This window comes from Pan paniscus, chromosome 22 (genome assembly GCF_029289425.2).
Source record: "Pan paniscus chromosome 22, NHGRI_mPanPan1-v2.0_pri, whole genome shotgun sequence".
Taxonomy (NCBI): Eukaryota; Metazoa; Chordata; class Mammalia; order Primates; family Hominidae; genus Pan; species Pan paniscus.
This window is the reverse complement of record NC_073271.2, coordinates 9,977,719-9,999,196: the sequence shown is the minus strand read 5'-3', so window position 1 is coordinate 9,999,196 and position 21,478 is coordinate 9,977,719. Positions and strand designations below refer to the sequence as shown.

Below are 21,478 nucleotides of genomic sequence, written 5' to 3'. Positions count from 1 at the left end.
CCAGGGAACCCCTCCCTTATCTTCTCCAAGTGTGTCACGGCCACCAGGGACCTCAGTCTGCAAGTCATGGTGAACCTGAGCTTAAGGTGCCCTCTGTTGCTGTAACAGCTGCAGAGACCACAGGCTTGGGGAACTCAACAGTCTTGAATTTCTTGGAACTTCTGGAAGACTGAAGAAGGACAAGCACACACAAGAACAGACTGCAAAAAGTGGAATAAATACACACTTATTCAACTCCCCGGCATGAACATATGCTCAAAAGCGTTAAGAACATTCAAGGAAATAAATAACAACAATAAATAAGTCACCAGTGACCAGAGCTAAAGATGTGAGACTCGACTGGGTGTGGTGGCTCACACCTGTAATCCCAGAACTTTGGGAGGCTGAGGTGGGTGGATTACCTGAGGTCAGGAGTTCGAAACCAGCCTGACCAACAAGGTGAAACCCTGTCTTTACTAAAAATACAAAAATTAGCTGGGTGTGGTGGCAGGTGCCTGTAGTCCCAGTTATTTGGGAGGCTGAGACAGGATAATTTCTTGAACGTGGGAGGCAGAGGTTGCAGTGAGCCAAGATTGTGCCTCTGTACTCCAGGCTGGGTGATGGAATAAGACTCCATCTCACGAGTTAGTGGGTGCAGCGCACCAGCATGGCACATGTATACATATGTAACTAACCTGCACAATGTGCACATGTACCCTAAAACTTAAAGTATAATAAAATAAAAAAATAAAAAAAATTAAAAAAAAAAAAGATGTAAGACTCTCCAGACAGGGGAGTAAAAATGGCTGTTTTGAGGATACTCAATGAAATTCAAATATAGAGAAGTAATTCAGAAACTTATCAAAGAAATTTAACAAAGAGATAGAAGTAATTTAAGAAGATGACAGAAACCTCAAAGCTGAAAAATGCAACTGATGAACAGATAAATGCATGAGAGGGCCTCAACAGTAGAACTAATCTCAGCACAATAAAGTTCATATATGAGAAATCCACAGCTAACATCATAATCAATGGGGAAAAGTTAAAAGTTCTTCTTCTAAGATCTGGAACAAGTGTGGCTGCTTTTACCACTTTCATTCATCACAGTACTAGAAGTCCTAGCTAGAGGAATTAGATAGGAGAATGCAATAAAAGGCATCCAAAATGGAAATAAAGGGAGTCAAATTGTCTCTGTTTGCAGGTGACATAATCATACACATATGCAGAACCCTAAAGATTCCACAAAAAAACCTACTAGAAATAATAAACACATTTCATAAAGTTGCAAGATACAATATCAATATATAAAAATGAGTAGCACACCCATGTACCAATAGTGAAACACCTAAGAAAGAAATCAAGAAAGCTATTTTATTGCAGTAGTTACCCAATGCCCCCCAAAAAAGATACCTAGAGATAAGCTTAACAAAAAGGCAAAAGATCCCACAATTAAAATTATAAAACATAGACGAAAGATATTAAAGCAGACACAAGTAAATGTAAAGATATCCCATGTCCAAGCACTAGAAGAATATCGTTAAAATATCTGTATCACCCTATGTGATCTACAGAATAAATGGAATCCATGTTAAATTAGGAAAGAGATTCTTCATAGATATAGGAAAAAAAAAAACAAACGGCCGAGCATGGTGGCTCACGCTTGTAATCCCAGCACTTTGGGAGGCCAAAGTGCCTGGATCACGTGGTCAGGAATTTGAGACCAGCCTGAACAACATGGTGTAACCCCGTTTCTACTACACACACAAAAATTAGCCGGGCGTGGTGGCGCATGCCTGTAATCCCAGCTACTCAGGAGGCTGAGGCAGGGGAATTGCCTGAACTCAGGAAGCAGTGCCTTCAGTGAGCCTAGATCGCGCCAATGCACTCCAGCCTGGGTGACAGAACGAGACTCCGTTTCAAAAAAAAAAAAAAAAAATCCTAAAATTCACATGGAAATGCAAAATACCTCAGATAGACAAAAGAATCTTGAATAAAAAGAAAAAAGCTGGCGGCATCACACTACCTGATTTCAAAATATACCACAAACCTAGTAACCAAAACAGCATGGTAGTGGCAAAAGAAAAAAAATAGGTAGGGGACAGACAGAGCGAGAGAGAGACAGAGATACACAGACCAATGACTGACAGACATAGACAAATCAAACAGAATAGAGAACTCAAAAATAAATTCAAGCTTTTACAGTCAACTCTTTTAACAAAGGCACCAAAAACACACATTCGGGAAGGACAATCTCTTCAATAAACTGTGCTAGGAAAACCCAACACCCACAATACATGTAGGCTGTTATCTTATCATCTACTGAAAATAAAGATTTAAATGTAGGACATGAAACTATTAAACTACTAGAGAAGAAAACATAGGAAAATGCCTCGTGAAATTGGTTACAAGGGATTTTCAAATACACATCAAAAACACAAGCAATAAAAAGCAAAAATAGACAAAATGCAGTTGCATTAAACTTAAACGCTTCTGCAAAGTAGCGAAAGCAATCAATAGAATGAAAAAACAATCCAGAGAACCGAAGAAAGTATTTGCAAACTATGCATCAGGCAAGGGGTTAATACAACAAAAAATATATAAAAAACTAAAACTACTCAAAGCAAAAATACAAATAATTTGATTTAAAACTCAGAAAAAGTTCTACCCAAAAACTTTGTCCCCCACCTTCTTTTCTCAACCACCTTTGGCCCCCTCCCTCTCGACACCCTTTTTCTTCATCTACCCCAAAACATTTTTCCCACTATTTTTCCCCACTGTCATTTCGCAAAGCCTTCTCTACTCTCCTGCTCACCACCCTTTTCGCCTTCCATCTACCCAAAAACTTTTCCCCCCTCACTGGATACCCTCTTTTTCTCCCTTCTGCTCTCATTCCTCTTTTGTTCCTCCATCTACCCAAAAACTTTTCCCTCATATTTTCCCAAAGCCTTCTCCCCATTCCTGCTGCTCGCCACCCGCTTTTCCAACCTCCATCTACCCAAAAACGCCCTCTTCTTTCCTCTATCCTTACCATCCTCCTTTTGCCCTCCATCTACCCCAAAACTATTTTCCCCACCGTCTTTTTCCCAACTCTTTCCCTCCTCCCTCTCGCCACCCTCTTTTATCCTCCCAATTGCCACCCTCTTTTCCCGCTGCATCTACCCACATTTTACCCACCGTCTATCTTTTCTTTCCCCATCATCTGTCTTTTCTACCCATCTTTTTCACAAAACCTTGTCTCCCTCCCACTCGCCATCCTCTTTTTTGTTCTCCCGCTTGCCACCCTCTCTTCCCCTCTCCTGCTTGCCACCCTCTTTTCCCCCTCCCCGTACCGAAAAACTTTTCTCTCCCCACTGTCTTTTCCTTACGGTCTTTTGGCAAAACCTTGTCTCCCTCTACTTGCCACCCTCTTTTGTCCCTCCTGCTCACCACCCTCTTTACCCCCTCCATCTACCCAAAAACTTTCTTCCTCACTGTCTTTCCCCCCTCACCATCTCTTCGCAAAGCCTTCTGCTCACCACCCTCTTTTCCCCATTCCTGCCCCTCCTCTTACATGCCACCTTCCTGTCGCCCTCCATTTACCCCAAAACTATTTTTCCATCGTCATTTTCCCAATCGTCCTTCCACTCTCCCGCTTGCCACCCTTTCTCTCCTCCATCTACCCAAAAACTTCTCCCACAGTTTTCTCTCCCCACTGTCTTTTCTTCCCACCGTCTTTTTGCAAAACCTTCTCCTTCCTCCTACTCACCACCTCTTTTTACACATCTTTTCTTTCCCCAATGTCTTTCTGTTCTCTTCACCGTGTTTCTCCCCACCGTCTTTTTGTAAACCTTCTCTCCTTCCTATTTGTCCCTGTTTTCCCCCCCTCACCACCCTCTCTTTCCTCCTTCTACATGCCACCCTTTTTTACCCCCCAGCTACCCAAAAACTTTTTTTCAACCATCTTTTCCCCACCGTCTTTTTGCAATGCCTTCTCCTGCTTGCCATCCTCTTTTCCCTTTGCCGCTAACCACCCTCTTTATCCCTCCATCTACCCAAAAACTATTTACCCCCTCCTACCAGTCCAGCCGAGCTGCCGTCTCTGTTGCCAGCACCCGCCACAGCGAGGCGAGCTGTGGTGCCACATGCTCCAGCCTCCAGCTGTGGCAAGTGACTACCCCTTCTCCTGGTCCTCCAAGCCTGGCACGGAGCAGCTGCGCAAGCAGCCACACACGAGTCTGGAATGGCCTGACTCCCCTTCTGCATCCTTTATATGTGAGGTTATGCAAATGAGGTTCCTGGACTACATATTCTGATTGGATGAGAGAAAACTTCTAGGCCTATTCTGATTGGACTTTATTTTCATGCTGTGATTGGTTGTCCTAAGACTTGCTCTCATCCAATCAGAATCGAAGCTTGGAGCTCAGCTTAGAGAACAGGAAGTGGGAGCCACATACCCCGAGCTGGAGGCTTGAGCCTGTGGCATCTAGGCTCGCCTCACTGTGGTTGGTGGAGGTGACGGAGGTTGCAGCTTGGCCAGCATGGTAGAAAGGTGGCAGGGTAGGTGAGCTATCCAGGGATGCACTACCCTGGATAGGAGCACTATCAAGGTCACATTGCCGGTAAGGGTATCAGGGGCGTGGGTTGGCGGAGTTGGTGGGGGCTATACTGCCTGGTGGTGAGGGTGGTTGTGTGTGCTACAGGGGGCTGACCGCCAGCTGGGGGGAGGGTTAGGGGTGCTATCAGCTCCTGCACTGTCATGACAGGGGGGCAGGTTGGGGGCACTATCTGGGCTGTCACTACCCCCAGCAAGGGCTGGTTGGGGGCACTATCCCTGGCTGCACTGCTGGAGGCAGTGGGGCAGTTTGGGGGCGCTATCAGGTTTACATGCCCTGTGGCATGCCAGTGGGGGGGCACTATTGGGGTTTGCACTGCACTGCTGCTTCTGGCAATGGGCTACGGAGGTGGCAGCGATAGCTGTGGCCTCCAAGGAAGGGGCCGTCCTCCTCTTCCCAGACTCTAGATTCTAGAGGGCAACCTCTGTTTGCTCGTGCTGGAGCATGGCAGGTGCACAGTGTTTCCTTGGGAATACCGAGCACGGTAAGGCCCCCACACCCGCCATGGTTCCTGGGCCTGCACCCTCTCACTGTGTTGCAGAGACAATCTGAGACTCCTGGGCACGGAGTAGCGGGCATCACGGGGGAACAGGGCCCTGTGGGTGGAGGCATCAGAAACAGGAACTGGCACTTGGTTGGAGAGAGCTGGCTGGGTCTGAGTTTCTGCTTCTCCTGCTCACCAAGGAGTGCAGCCAGGGTGGGCCCAGCAGTTCCTGGCCAGCTGGACCTAGCCAGAGGCCAGTTTCAGCAAAGGCAGTCACACCCACCCCAGGTCCCAGTTGTGCCTTTGCCAAAACCAGCCCCTGCCACCCAGTGACCAGCATGACAAGGTGAGCCTCTAACACTACCTCTCCTTCCATCCTGTTCTAGGCACATCTGGCTTTTACCACCCAGATGCTTTGAGCCAGGAGCTGGAGGAGTCATCTGTTGCATGCTGGAGGCTGGAGCCTGCAGATGGCATGGTTCTGTGGCTCCCCTCGCTGCAGTTGGTGGCAGAGACAGAGACTGCAGCTTGACCGGAGTGGTGGAGTGGTAGGAGAGTGTCTGCGGGGGCCAGGTGGTAGGAGGCTTGTAGGGTGGGCCCATGCATTGAGGGCAACAGCAGCAGTGGTCATGTTGGTGTTGGTGTTAGTGGTGGCAGCAGCAGCAAGTCTGGGATCCGAGAAGTGGGAGTGGGAATGCTGTGGAGCCCACCGGGCCCAGCCTGGCCTGAAGTGGGGAGGCAGCTGCGGGTGCTGTACCATGGGCCGAGGTGGCAGTAGTGGAGGCCCACCCAGGGCAAGGAGGAGTCCTCCTCCTTCTCTTGCAGAATCTGGAGGTGCCCTCCTCCTGCTGGTGCCTGGGCCAGGTGTGAGTGGCAACATTGTCTTATTCTTAACAAAATTTAGGGGGTGACTATTGGTGTATCTTTTAGCTTGGTTTTGTTGTGAAAAGTCTTGAAATTTTTTCAAATTTCATAAATCAGGAGGGGAAATAAGGTATCATAATAGGCTTTCTAATTCCCACACCTGTTCTTCTTCCTTTCTTTCAGTCTGTTTTTTCTTCTTCTAATCATCATCTTCTTGTTCCTCTTCATTTTCTTATGCTGCTGCTTCTGTTTCTTGTTTATATTCTTGTTTCTCCTCCTCTTGTTTTCATTATCCTAAGCAATGGCCTTAACAAACAACAAACCAAAACTGAGTTAAACATAAACTACTTGTCACCGAGTTGTATTCTTAAAATAATCAGTCCATTACTATGCTTTAGAGATGAGGAAAAACATTGATTGCATAATTATTTGGTTACTTGAATAGCTATGCTTTTCATGATCCTGTTAATGTGTTGTAAGTAGTTATTCAAGGAATCAAAAATGAAGCATCAAATAAAATATTGCTAGCAAACAGCCATTTCATCTCTCTCACATAGTCTGGAGCTATGCAAGAGTCAGGGGGGTAATTAGTTCCAATTTATGAGATCATTAAGTGAACTGTATTCCTTTCATTTTATTTCTCTGCCACCATTTTCAAGAGTATTGTCATCTGCATGAGCAAATCTGGTTCATCACATCTTTGCAACAGGAAAAGGAAGGGAGGATCATGTGTATAATGTTTTAAGGCCAAGATTCACAACCAAAACAAAGTCTTTATTAACTTTTGCCTTCAAGAACCTGCAGTGTTGAGCCCTTTTTTATTTCTGGTATTATTACCTTTGGTATGAAATCTTTTTTTTAGTGAGTACTCTAGAAGTTTATGCATTTTATTGACTACTTTAAAGAAACAATCTATATTGCATCATTTTTCAAGCCCACAGAAATGCGTAAGGTCTATAATTTTGACACTTTTTATTTTTAAGGTTATGAGCATGTAAAATACTGTTGATATGTGTAAGGATATGTAAAAATGCCACTAGATAGCTTATATTGAAGAGATAGTGTCTAAATTTTGGTCCAGAATGGATTGGTTGCTGTTTCTTAGGTGTGTTTCTCAATATATTGCCTCAATGTTTTAAGGCATATAGAAATATTAATACTATTTAACCTCATATAGTCCTTCGTAGGTTGTTTAATATTTCTACAGACTAAAGATATCACAGCCTCCGTTAATATTCAGTAATATTAATAAAATTTGGGATATATAGCATTAGAATCCAACAAATCCAGAGGAAAATTGTTAAATTATATAGCTGTAGAGCAGGAAATGAAACCCAGGTTCCAAGCTCTAAGGGGCCCACGAGCTACCATACAAGTGAATTAGTGACGGACATAGAGTTAGCAGAATTACAGGATGGTTAAAAGAGAGAGCTGTGGAGTCTAACACTATGTGAACATAAAATTTTAAACTTCATGGTGCCTCAGTTTATCTGTCTTTACAATGAAAGTAGTACTAAGTTTTTCTTTTTCTTCTTAGTTGTCTGAATTACTTTCCTAGTCTGTCTTGTTGCCACTCTCGACGCCCACATGAGAGGACCTGAGATAATTTCTGACAGCCTGAGAATCCATGGGAAAAACAGAAGGTGCCACAGACCCCCTTTTAGGAGAAACCTCTCTTTTCCTCATGGAATCCTAAGAACTGTAGGCAGACAGGTCCCTCTCAAAATCTAAGGCTCTATTGTTTTGCCTTGCTACCTGATCTTGTTTGATTTGGGTGGGCATAAGAAATTAGTAGGGAGGAGAGATACAAAGAAAATTGTGGATATGAAGATGTGTTTATGGTTAGAAATGTTATGAAGAAATGTTACATGAGAGAGGAGCTGGTATGGCAAATTCTTGTCCTAAAGTAGAATGACTAATTATTTAGGAAATAGGGAAAGATAGGACAAGTCATAAAGTTCAAGCATGTCATAGAGAGTTTCCCTCTGTCATCCGGGTTGGAGTGCAGTGGCATGATCTTGACTCACTGCAACCTCCACCTCCCGGGTTCAAGCCATTCTCTCCCCTCAGCCTCCGCAGTAGCTGGATTACAGGTACCTCCCACTACACCCAGGTAATTTTTTGTGTTTTTAGTAGAGAGAGTTCACCATGTTGGCCAGGCTCGTTTCAAACTCCTGACCTCGAGTGATCCAAACAGCCTCGGCCTCCCAAAGTGCTAGGATGCCAGGTGTGAGCCACCATGCCTAGCCTTATCTATGATTTTATTTTGGCTTTCTTTCTCTTTCCCTTAGTCTAGTTAAAGCTTGTCAATTTTGATTTTTTTTTCAACCCCCCCCCCCCCCAGCTCTTTGTTCCATTGGCTCTTTGTATTTTTTTGTATTTTATATTTTTTGTTTCTATTTGTAAAATTTCTGTTCTAATCTTTCTGATATTCTTTCTACTAATTTTAACATTTGATATTTTTGTTTTTCTCATTACTTGAGGTGTACTGTTAGGTTGGCTATTTGAGATCTTTTTACTTTTCTGATGTAGGCATTTATAGCTATGCACTTTTCCTCTTACAACTGCTTTTGCTGCATCCCACAGGTTTTGTTATGTTGTGTTTCTATTTTTATTTATTTCAATAAATTTTTAATTTTTTTATTTCTTTATTCATTGTTCATGAACATGTATTTTAATTTCCATATGTTTGTACAGTTTTTAAAGGTCCTCCTGTTACTGATTTCTCATACTATTCCACTGTGATCAGAAAAGATGCTTGATATGAATTCAGTGTTTAAAAATGGGCTGTGACTTGTTATTTGGCCTAACACATAGTCTGTCCTGGAGAATAATCCATGTGCTACTCAGTAGAATGTGCATTGTGCAGTTGCAGAGTGGAAAGCTGTGTAAATGTTAGGTCCATTCAGTAGAGATTACAGTTTAACTGATGATTTTTTGTCGTTTGGGTGATCTGTTCATTGATGATAGTGGGGTGTTGCTTATAGTTGAGTGTTGAGGTACTCTATTATTGTATTGCAGTCCATCTGTCCTTTAAGGTCTGTTAATATTTGCTTCTGTGTTTAGGTGCTTCAGTGTTGGTTGCATTTGCACTTATAATTGTGATATTGCTGTATTGATTTCTTTCTCATTATATAATTATCTTTGTATTTTATCTAATATAAGTATAGCTACTCTTGCTTTTTTGTTTCCATTTGTATGGGATATCTTTTACCATCCCTTCATTTTCAGTCTATGTATGTCTTTATAGGTGAACTGAGTTTCTTGTAGGCAGTATATAGTTGGATCTTGTCTTTAAATCCATTCAGCCACTCTGTCTTAATTGGAGAATTTAATTCATTTATATTCAAGGCTATTACTAACAAGTAAAAACATACTACTGCCACTTTTACTTGTTTTCTGGTCATTTTGCTACTCTCTTTTTTCTTTTGTTATTTCTCTCCTCATTTCTTCCTCTTTCTCTTCTCTCTCTCCTTCCTTCTTTATTCCTTTCCTTTTCTCCCTCCTTCCCTTTCTTCTTGTCTGTATTTATAGTGAGGTAATTTTCTCTGGGAGTGTGATTTAATTCTTTGCTTTTTAGGTGTCTATTATTTTTACGGTGTCTGTTACTGAATTTTGTTTTCTAGTTACCATGAGGCTAAAGAATATCATTGTAACCAGTGGTTTTAAACTGAGGAAAACTTAAGTTTGATTGCAAAGAACAAAAAGGAGAGAAACAAAAAGCTATAAACATTTATTACCCTGTAACTCTATCCCCCCTAACACACACACACATTTTGACATTTGGATCCCTTCAATATCTTTTTATATTGACTCCCAATTTAAAAATTGTTGGGTTATTATTATTTTAATAATTTTGTATTTTAGCCTTTTGTTATTGTTAATTGCTGTTTGCACCATTGTTCAATGATGTCTTAATTTGTTCTAATAAATACATACATATATATATATATACACACACACAGATTTCTTAATGGCATGGGCATTTTCTTCACCATTGTTTTTCCAGCCTCTAGTTCCTATTGCCTAGCGAATAGAACACTTACACTAAATGCTTGTCAGATGAGTAAAAGAGCTCTTTACAGTGAGCAGATCTTAACACGTTGCTATATGTAATTTGATTTGAAATAATTTTCCAATAATTTAACTCATTTTGTTCTTTTTTAAACTTCTATTTTTTGACTGGGGTACATGTGTAAGATACGCAGGTTTGTTACATAAGTAAACGTGCATTATGGGGGCTGATTGTACAGATTATTGCATCACGCAGGTATTAAGCCTAGTATCTGTTAGTTATGTTTCCAGCTTCTCTCCCTCCCCCAACCCTCCACTCTCTGATAGGCCCCAGTGCGTGTTGTTCCTCTCTATGTGTCCATGTTCTCATCATTTAGCTTCTGCTTAAAAGTGAGAACATGCAGTATTTGGTTTTCTGTTCCTGCTTTAGTTTGCTTAGAATAATGACCTCCAACTGCATCCATGTCCCTGCAAAGGACATTATCTCATTTTTTTTTGTGGCTGCATGGTATTCCATGGTGTATATGTGCCACATTTTCTTTATCCAGTCTATCATTGATGGGCATTTGGATTAATTCCACGTATTTGCTATTGTGAATAGTGCTGCAAGGAACATATGCATGCATGTCTTTTTGCAATGGAACAATTTATAATCCTTTAGGCATATACACATTAATGGGATTGCTGTGTCGAATGGTAATTCTGTCCTTAGGTCTTTGAGGAATTACCACATTGTCTTCCACAATGGTTGAACTAATTTACACTCCCACCAACCGTGTAAAATGTTCCCTTTTCCCCACAATCTCACCAGCATCTGCTTTTTAACTTTTTAGTAATGGTCCTTCTTACTGGCATGAGTTGGTATCTTATTGTGGTTTTGATTTGCATTTCTCTAATGATCAGCGATGTTGAACTTTTTTAATATGCTTGTTGACCACATGTATGTCATCTTTTGAGAAGTGTCTGTTCACGTCCTTTGCCTGTTTTTTAATGGCCTTGTTTTTTTCTTGTAAATTTGGTTAAGTTCCTTGTAGATGCTGGATGTTAGACTTTTGTCAGATGCATATTTTGCCAAAATTTTATCCCATACTGTAGGTGTCTGTTAGTTCTCATGTTAGTTTATTTTTTTCTTTTTGCTGTGCAGAAGCTCTTTAATTTGATTAGATCCCATTTGTCAATTTTTGCTTTTGTCGCAATTGCTTTTGGTGTCTTCACCATGAAATGTTTGCCTGTGCCTATGTTCTGAATGGTATAGCCTAGGTGGTCTTCCGATGTTTTTACAGTCAACAAACCACTGCCCAAGGAAATCAGAGATGACACAAACAAGTATGAAAAACATTCCCTGTTCATGGATAAGAAGAATCAATATTGTTAAAATGGCGGTACTGCCCAAAACAATGTATAGACTAAATGCTATTCCCATTATACTACTACTGACATTCTTTGCAGAACTAGAAAAATCTGTTTTAAAATTCATATGGAACCATAAAAGAGCCCAAATAGCCAAGGCAATCCTAAGCAAAAAGAGCAAAGCTGGAGGTATCACACTGCCCAACTTCAAACTATACTACAGGACTACAGTAAGCCAAACAGCATGGTATTTGTACAAGAACAGACACATAAACCAGTGGAACAGAACAGAGAACTCGGAAATAAGACCATACATCTACAAACGTCTGATCTTTGACAAACCAGACAAAATCAAGCAATGGGGAAAGGACTCCCTATTAAGTAATTGATGCTGGGATAAGAGGCTAGCCATATAGAAAATTGAAACTGACCCCTTCTTTACATCATATACAAAAAATTGACTCAGGATGAATTAAAGACTTGAATGTAAATTTAACTCATTTTGATACTGTTTCTTGTGCATAAAAAATTTAATACCTCTTTAATGTGCTATATCCATTTGCTTGTATTTGCGATTATACTTCTATTGATCCAATCTCAGAAAAATTATTCTGTTTTCAATAAAGGCAATAAGATGGATGGATGATTTAGTTCATACCTTCATTTTCCCTGTCTGAAGGTCACTGTCCTATAGTATCTGATGTTCACTGTCTGAAGACCATTGATATGTATATTTTATCAAAATTTTCTTAGTTTATTTAAGGCAAGAGTACAAACCTAGTCCTTATTATGCCATGTGTCCGGAATAAGTTCCAGTGTTATAAAAACATATGAATTCTAATGTGAATACCAGCCAAAGTAGACTTCACAGGAAAAACAGTACAAAAGTGAAAGAGAAACATTTTATAATGATAAAATAATTGATTCATTTAAAAGACAAAACAATTTGAAATGCATATGCTCTTAATAATATAACTTCAAATTATATAAAGTAAAATTTTACATAGCTAAAAATGAACAGCCAAATTCATAATCTAAAGATTTCAAGTGGGGTTTATACCAGGTATGCAGGGAAGGGTTAACATATACAAGTCATAAATGTGATACATCATGTAAACATAATTAAAAACAAAAATTATATGATCATCTCAATAGACACAGAAAAAGCATTTGACAAAATTCAGAATCCCTTTATGGTTAAAATCTTCAGCAAAATTGGCATAGAAGGGGCATATGATACAAGCCATCTATAACAAACCCACAGACAACATCAGACTGAACAGGGAAAAGTTGAAAAGCATTCCCCCTGAGAATATGATGCCCACTCACCACATCTATTAACCATAGTTCTGGAAGTCCTAGCCAGAGCAGTCAGATGAAAGAAAGAAAGGGCATGCAAGTCAGTAAAGAGGAGGTCAAACTGTCACTGATTTCCAATGATATAATTGTGTATCTAGATAACTCTAAAGACTCATCTAAAGAGCTCCTAGATCTGATAAATTCACTTAAGTTTCAGGACACAAAACATCAATATATACAAATCATTAGCACTGCTATACACCAACAACAATCAAGCTGAGAATCAAATCAAGAACTTAATCCCTTTTACAACAACTGCAATATACATATATATGTATATAAACACACACATAAATATATGTATATGCATATGATATACATATTATATACATATGTATATGCATATGATATACATATTATATACATATGTATATGCATATGATATACATATTATATACATATGTATATGCATATGATATACATATTATATACATATGTATATGCATATGATATACATATTATATACATATGTATATGCATATGATATACATATTATATACATATGTATATGCATATGATATACATATTATATACATATGTATATGCATATGATATACATATTATATACATATGTATATGCATATGATATACATATTATATACATATGTATATGCATATGATATACATATTATATACATATGTATATGCATATGATATACATATTATATACATATGTATATGCATATGATATACATATTATATACATATGTATATGCATATGATATACATATTATATACATATGTATATGCATATGATATACATATTATATACATATGTATATGCATATGATATACATATTATATACATATGTATATGCATATGATATACATATTATATACATATGTATATGCATATGATATACATATGTATATAATATGTATATGCATATGATATACATATTATATACATGTGTATATGCATATGATATACATATTATATACATGTGTATATGCATATGATATACATATATACATATGTATATGTATTATAATATACATATTATATACATATGTATATGTATATAATATACATATATGTATATGTATTATACATATATACATACGTATATGTATTATAATATACATACGTATATGTATTATAATATACATACGTATATGTATTATAATATACATACGTATATGTATTATAATATACATGTATATGTATTATAATATACATAATATATACATGTATATGTATATAATATACATATTATATACATATGTATATGTATTATACATACGTACGTAAGTATATGTATTATACATATATACATATTATATACATATGTATCTCTTAGGAGCATCCAAAGCCAAGGAGGTGAAAGATCTCTTCAAGGAAAACGGCAAAACACTGCTGAAAGATATCATTGACCACAGAAACAAATAGATAACACATCTCATGCTAATGGATGGGTAGAATCAGTATTGTGAAAATGACCATACTCTCCAAAGCAATATACAGATTCAGTGCAATTCTCATCAAAATACCATCATCATTCTTCACAAAACTAGAAAAAACAATCCTAAAATTCATATAGAACCAAAACAAGAGCCTGCCTAGCCAAAGCAAGACCAAACAAAAATAATAAATTTGGATGTATCACATTACCCAACTTCAAACTATATTACAAGGCTATCCTTACTGAAACAACATGGTACTGGTATAAAAATAGGTACATAGACCAATGAAACAGAATAGAGAACCCAGAAATGAAACCAAACACTTAGAGCCAACTGATCTTCATCAAAGCAAATGAAAACATAAAGTTTGGAAAAGACACCCTATTCAACAAATGGGAATGGAATATTTGGAAAGCCACATGAAGAAGAATGAAACTGAATTCTCATCTCTCATCTTATACAAAAATCAACTCAAGATGGATCAAAGACTTTAATATCATAAACCATAAAAATTCTACAAGATAAGATTGGAAAAAACATTAAAAACATCGGCTTGGTTCTTCATGACCAAGAAACCAAAATCAAACACAACAAAAACAAAGATAAATAGATTGAACATAATTAGACTAAAAAGCTTCTGCACAGCAAAAGGAAATAATCAGCAAACAGACAACACATAGAGTAGGAGAAAACCTTTGCAATCTATACATCCGACAAAAACTCATATCCAGAATCCACAAGGAACTCAAACAAATCAGCAAGACAAAAAAAAAAGTCCATCAAAAAGTGGGCTAAGGACATGAATAGAAAATTCTTAAAAGAAGATATACAAATGGCCAACAAATATATGAAAAAAATGCTCAGCATCACTAATTATCAGGGAAATGCAAAGTAAAAACACACTGAGATATCACCTTATTCTTGCAAGAATGGCCATACTTTCAAAATATAATAGATACTGACATGGATGTGGTGAAAAGGGAACACTTGCATTAATGGTGGGAATGTAAACTACTATAACCACTGTGGAAAACAGTATGGAGATTGCTTAGAGAACTAAAAGTAGAACCTCCATTTGATTCAGCAATCCCACTACTGGGTATCTACCTAGAGGAAAATATTTCATTATATGAAGAAGACATGCACATGCATGTTTATAGCAGCACAGTTTGCAATTGTAAAAATATGGAACCAGTCTAAATACCCATCAACCAATGAATAGATAAAATGTGGCATGGAATACTACCCAGCCATAAAAAGAAATAAAATAATAGGCCGGGCACGGTAGCTTATGCCTGTAATCCCAGCACTTTGGGAGACCGAAGCAGGCAGATCATCTAAGGTCAGGAGTTCAAGACCAGCCCGGTCAACATGGTGAAACCCCATCTCTACTAAATATACAAAAATTAGCTGGGTGTGGTGGAAGACACGTGTAAGACCAGCTACTTGGGAGGCTGAGGCAGGAGAATTGCTTGAACCTGGGAGGCAGAGGTTGCAGTGAGCCAAGATCGTGCCATTGTGCTCCAGCCTGGGCAACAAGAGTGAAACTTTGGCTCAAGAAAAGAAAAGAAGAGAAGAGAAGAGAGAAAGAGAAGAAAAGAAAAGAAAAGAACGTGAAATAATGGCATTTGCAGCAACCTGAATGGACTTGGAGGTTATTATTCTAAGTGAAGTAACTCGGGAGTGGAAAATCAAACATTGCATGTTCTTAGTTATAAATGGGAGCTAAGCTTTGAGGACACAAAATCCTAAGAATGATATAATGGACTTTGGGGACTTGAAAGGAAGGGTGGTAGGAGGGTGAAGGAGACCACACATTCTGTACAGTGTACACTGCTTGGGTGATGGGTGCATCAAAATCTCAGAAACCATTGCTAAATAACTTATCATGTAACCAAAAACCACCTCTTCCCCTAAAAACTATTAAAATAAAGACAATTTAACACCTTTCCATCACCACTTGATCAAATGAATATCAGTATGAAAAAAGAAAAGTTAAAAAATAAAACAGAAATAAATATTTGACATTTATAACCAATTAACTATATATATATATATTTTTTTCCATTGGTAAATATTACCAAACATTTAACAAGATAGAATATATGATGAGTTATACGTTGTCTCAATATATTTGAACTTTTTATATCATAGAAAGTACATTCTCTGATCACAAGCATATTAAGTTAGAAATAAATAAAAATCAGATACTTAGAGAAACACAAGCTATCTGGGAAATAAACCATAAACCTCTGTACATTCTGTAACTAATGTTTTAAAAATTCCTTATATTGGGGGGGGTGTGTGTGTGTGTTTTGTTATTAGACTTACCATATGTCAAACAAATATATCAGTCTTTCGCAGAACAAATTTTTCCTTGTATTTTTCTCTGTCCTTAATTTCTACTTTTATATTTGCTGTTGCCGTTCTTCCTCCTTTAGTTTTAATGTAATCTGTTTTTGTAGCTTATCGTGGATGTTTAGAAAATTGATTTTGCATTATCTTTTTTAGGATCAATACACAAGACTATAAATATTTTTTAATACTGCTATGTTTGCATCCCACAAATTGTGATATATAGTAGTATCATTATTTTTCAGTATGAAAGGTTTTCCAACTTCCCTGTGAATTTTTTGTTTGATTCAAGTACAACTAAGAGAATGCCTTGAAGGAACACAATGTCTGCGTCTTTTAAGGAAAAAGACAATGATAAACAATTATAGTACAATGTTACAGTTGGGGACTTTTGATACATGGTAATTATTGGTATTATTAAGTCAACTTTTCTGTAAGTCGGCAATTATGCCAAAATGAAAATTTTAAATTAAGTAAGGCTTTTACTCTATTAAAAAACACTTACATCAGGAACTCAAGGATAATACAGCTTTAAAAAACTTATGTAAACATGTCATATTAAAAGATTAAGGAAGGAGGATTATACAGTTATCTCTACAGTTTTAGAAAAATACACTAAAAAATAAATATTTACTCCAAATTTTAATAATAATTCTTAGAAACCGTAAGATTGAAAGTTCTTGTTTGGATAGAGCACATCTATGAGAAATATATTGTATATTATGTTTAAAGCAAAACATTAGAAAGATATCTTTTATTTTGGAAACTAGGATGCCTGTTATAATTAATTTTAAATGCAAAATTTGAGGTGATTTTCGATAAAATAAGAGGAATAAAACTTGAAAATACATGAAAGAGTGAATATCAAGCAGAATCTAGATTCTTATGTATTGCAGGAGTCATAATGATATGGTTAAGATAAAAATAACTAGGCCAGGCATGGTGGCTCAAACCTGTAATCCCAGTACTTTGGGAGGCCGAGGCTGGTGGGTCATGAGGTCATGAGTTCAAGACTAGCCTGGCCAAGATGGTGAAACCTCGTCTTTACTAAAAATACAAAAATTAGCCAGGCATGATGGTGGGTACTTGTAATCCCAGCTACTCTGGATGCTGAGGCAGAGAACTGCTTGGACCCAGGAGGCAGAGGTTGCAGTGAGCTGAGATCGCGCCACTGCACTCTAGCTGGGGCGACAGCCAGGCTCTGTCTCAAAAAAAATAAAATAAAAATAAAAAACTAATAAGATTGTATAGAACATGGTTAATTGTAAGGTCAGCATAAAACAAATACAAATAACATCTTTCTTATACATTATCAAAAGAAAAATGAAAATTATATAAGAAATTCATTTTACAGAGGAAATTTATGTCTACATGCAAATTGCCTAGGAATAAATTAGCAATAAATACATTGGAATATGGAATATAATCTATTAAAATTTACTGAACTATGTAAAAGAAAAAAATTAGAGAATTGCTTTTAATGCGTGGCATAAGTCAATATTTAAAGACCTCAATTTTTTCCAGTCTCTCTCTCTTTTTTTTTTTTTTTTTTTGAGACAGGGTCTCGCTGTTATCGCCAGGCTAGCCTGCAGTGGCACCATCTCAGCTCACTGCAACCTCCGCCTCCCGGGTTCAAGCGATTCTCCTGCCTCATCCTCCCGAGTAGCTAAGACTACAGGCACGTGCCACCAAACCCAGCTAATTTTTGTATTTTTAGTAGAGACAGTGTTCCACCATTTGGCCAGGATTGTTTCAAACTTCTGACCTCAAGTGATCCACCTGCCTCAGCCTCCCAAATTGCTGGGATCATAGGCATGAGCCTCCATGCCTGGCCTTTACTATTAATTCACAGTAATATCAGTCTGTTCCATCTAGGATACTTTTTGAAACCTAATAATTTCTTTCTAAAGTTTATATGGAAGACTAGATGGGTGGAAGTGGGAATTACAAAGAAACATTTAAAAAGAGTAAAATGGTTTACCAATTTAAGGATCCCTGCCTACACTTATAAAAATACGATATTTATCTAAACATGATAATTATGTTAATTCAAACCAGACAATAATGATGGAATAGCAAAATTAAATAATGAAAGAGGAAGACTAAATATATGTACTATAGCTCAGATTTTGTTAAATTTGGATTTTCTTCTTTTTTTTTTTTTTTTTTTTGAGACGGAGTCTCGCTCTGTCACCCAGGCTAGGGTGCAGTGGCGCGATCTCGGCTCACTGCAAGCTCCACCCCCCGGGTTCATGCCATTCTCTTGCCTCAGCCTCCTGAGCAGCTGGGACTACAGGTGCCCGCCACATGCCTGGCTAATTTTTTGTATTTTTAGTAGAGATGGGGTTTCACGGTGTTAGCCAGGTAACTCCTGACCTCGTGATCCACCCGTCTCGGCCTCCCAAAGTGCTGGGATTACAGGTGTGAGCCACTGCGCCCGGCCAAATTTGGTCTTTCAAATCAATGATATTATTCAATATTATTTATACCACACATATGTAAATGCTGTATTATGCTGAAATATTTAAGCATTTGTTTTTGTGCCCCCAGTCAAATGATCACAGATCACATACATCTATGATATGTATATAATAGTGAAAATCCTACATCCCTGAGATAATTACTTGTTGATTTAATTTCTGCTATTTTCTGTTACTAGATATACTGCATTTATGTTTTTAAATAGAATTCACCTTGTGTGTGTAGTGCATACACATCTGAGGTGTGCACACACACATGCACACATATGCCCCCTCATATGTGTGCATAAGCACACTCAGGTACACTTATTTTTGAGTTTATGCTAGCTTTGTATGAGTAATTTCTAGTTTTTTTGTGTTTTTGTTTTGAATCAATTTATATACTAAGGAAATTATGCATTCTTTCTTTTCCTTTCTGAACTATGAATTCTGGGCCCAGGGACTTTATTAGAGGAATTCTTTGATGAAGTTCTTTGATAACCTTCTCATTAATTATTTGTATGACAAATATTTTAGTATTGATTTCTTCTAGAGTCAGTTTTGAATATTTCAGACCACACATTTTAAAAAATGATTTGAGATTGGCACTTCATTTTTGGTTTATATTATGTTATTAATTATAATTCCTGTTTTTTCTCCTGAGTTTTCCATATTCTGTTTATATCATTGTACTTTTTGAGTAGCTAAATATATTTTTAAAAATATTCTCATGCCATAGAAGAAAGAGCCTAAACACCTTTTGTGTGATCCATATCACTAGTTAGAATAAAGATCAAATAAACAATTTTAAATGCTATTAAGTTTTGATCAAATATTATTTCTCCACACCAGAATACCAAGTGAATGATGTGAAGTGTAAACCAACCATTGTTGTGTTTCATGTTACTGTCATACACTTGTTTCCTTCAGCATAATGTTAGCAAAAATTGTGTGTGCAGTCATCAGATAAATTTTCTGGGCATGATTTCCTTCCAGATGTAATTTTATGATCATCCATTTTCCAATTTCCTATGAAATTCACTTATTTAGTAAGAATTTAGTGAATCTCTTCTGTGCACACTGCTTTGTACTGAAATTGGTGATTTAAAAAGAAGTTAAAATGTGTTCTTTATTAGTACTTTTTGGGAACATTCATTGTACATGTGCATCAAAGACATGCACATAGGAAGAATCTGCAACAATTTAATTTACATACAATATGAACTATAAAAATGTGTGATACAGAAACTGTGTCTAAAATAACAAACTAGCCCTGCAGGAAATAAATTAGACAATGAGAATCTGTACTTGAACTGGACATTGAATAATAAGTAAATTTTAAGAGCCAACAGGAATAGAAAGACAATTGGAAAATTAGGTATATGAAAATAATATTTTTTGAAAACCTCTTTTCTGTTTTTATTCCGTTAAAATTTTAGTATGTTGGCGCAAGATAAGTCTAAGAGATTACCATAGAATAGTAAATATGTGCTATAGACCTTAATGGTTTATCTAAATGCAGAAGTTTATTATATGGTTTAAGTCTGTATTGATTCAGAAAAAAATGCATTATTTTTATATTTACTTTCCCTGCTGAGTCATTTGGCCTTCTTTTTAGAAATGTATATGGGTTATTCACATTATATCAACCACATGTATAGACAATTGAAGAAAGCTGTAAACAAAAAAAAATTGCTCTGATCCTCACATAATTTATATTCTAGATACAAAAGATACAATTTAATAAACAAGTCAGATAATATGCACTTTATGACAGGAGACATTATCCATGTCAAAGGTTCATAAACAGTCCCCTGGATATGACCATGGCATGCCAATGTATGTATTGTGGAAATATCATAATGTTGTAACCGAGCGAGTTGTAGAGAAATGCCACACTATGAGACGAATTCAGGAGTCCTTTATTAGCCGGCAACCGAGAGACCCTTAGTGCTCGAAATTCTCTTGGCCCCGGAGAAGGGGCTAGATTTTCTTTTATACTTTGGTTTAGAAAGGGGAGGGGGAGCTTAGCTGAAGCAATCAGCTAAGTAAAAAAGGCAAAAAAGTTAAAAGGACAAATGGTTAAGGGAAAACAAACAGTTCCAGGTGCAGGGGCTTTAAATCCATCACAAGGTGATAGACCTGGGGGCTTTGGGTGCTATCAACGGGACACAAACCCTGGGGGCTTTGGGTCCTATCAACCAGGGGAATTCCTGGGAACTGCAGATATAGCTTGCCACAGTGTCTTACCAGTTAATCGTGTTCTTTGATGTGCTGGGAGTCAGCCTGCACAAGTTAAGTCCTTGAGGAAGGGGGGTGGGTAAGAGGCTGCAAGGGGCTGCAAGTGAAGGAGCCAAACTGGAGTTTGTGTGGCTCTCTCAGCTAAGGGAGAGTCAATTCAGGTTAAAACAAGGCAGGATATCACAATAAGACCTTCCATGTGAAAAAGAATTGAAAGGAATCCTAGACTAAAGCAAATATGTAAAAAGTTTTTATAGAATGTTAAGCAGGAAATGATTGTGATTTGAAATAACAGGTTATAGGTGGGAATGGAAAGAGTAAATAGACCAAGGAAACATTTGAGATAAACATACTTTCTGTTGTTGTATTTATGCTGC

At 37.5% G+C, this 21,478-nt stretch overlaps 1 pseudogene; it reads left to right on the top strand.

The window, feature by feature from the left end:
* Positions 1-6,471: 6,471 nt before the first annotated feature.
* Positions 6,472-21,478, top strand: part of LOC129393749 (general transcription factor II-I-like) — a 79,407-nt pseudogene continuing 64,400 nt past the window's right edge.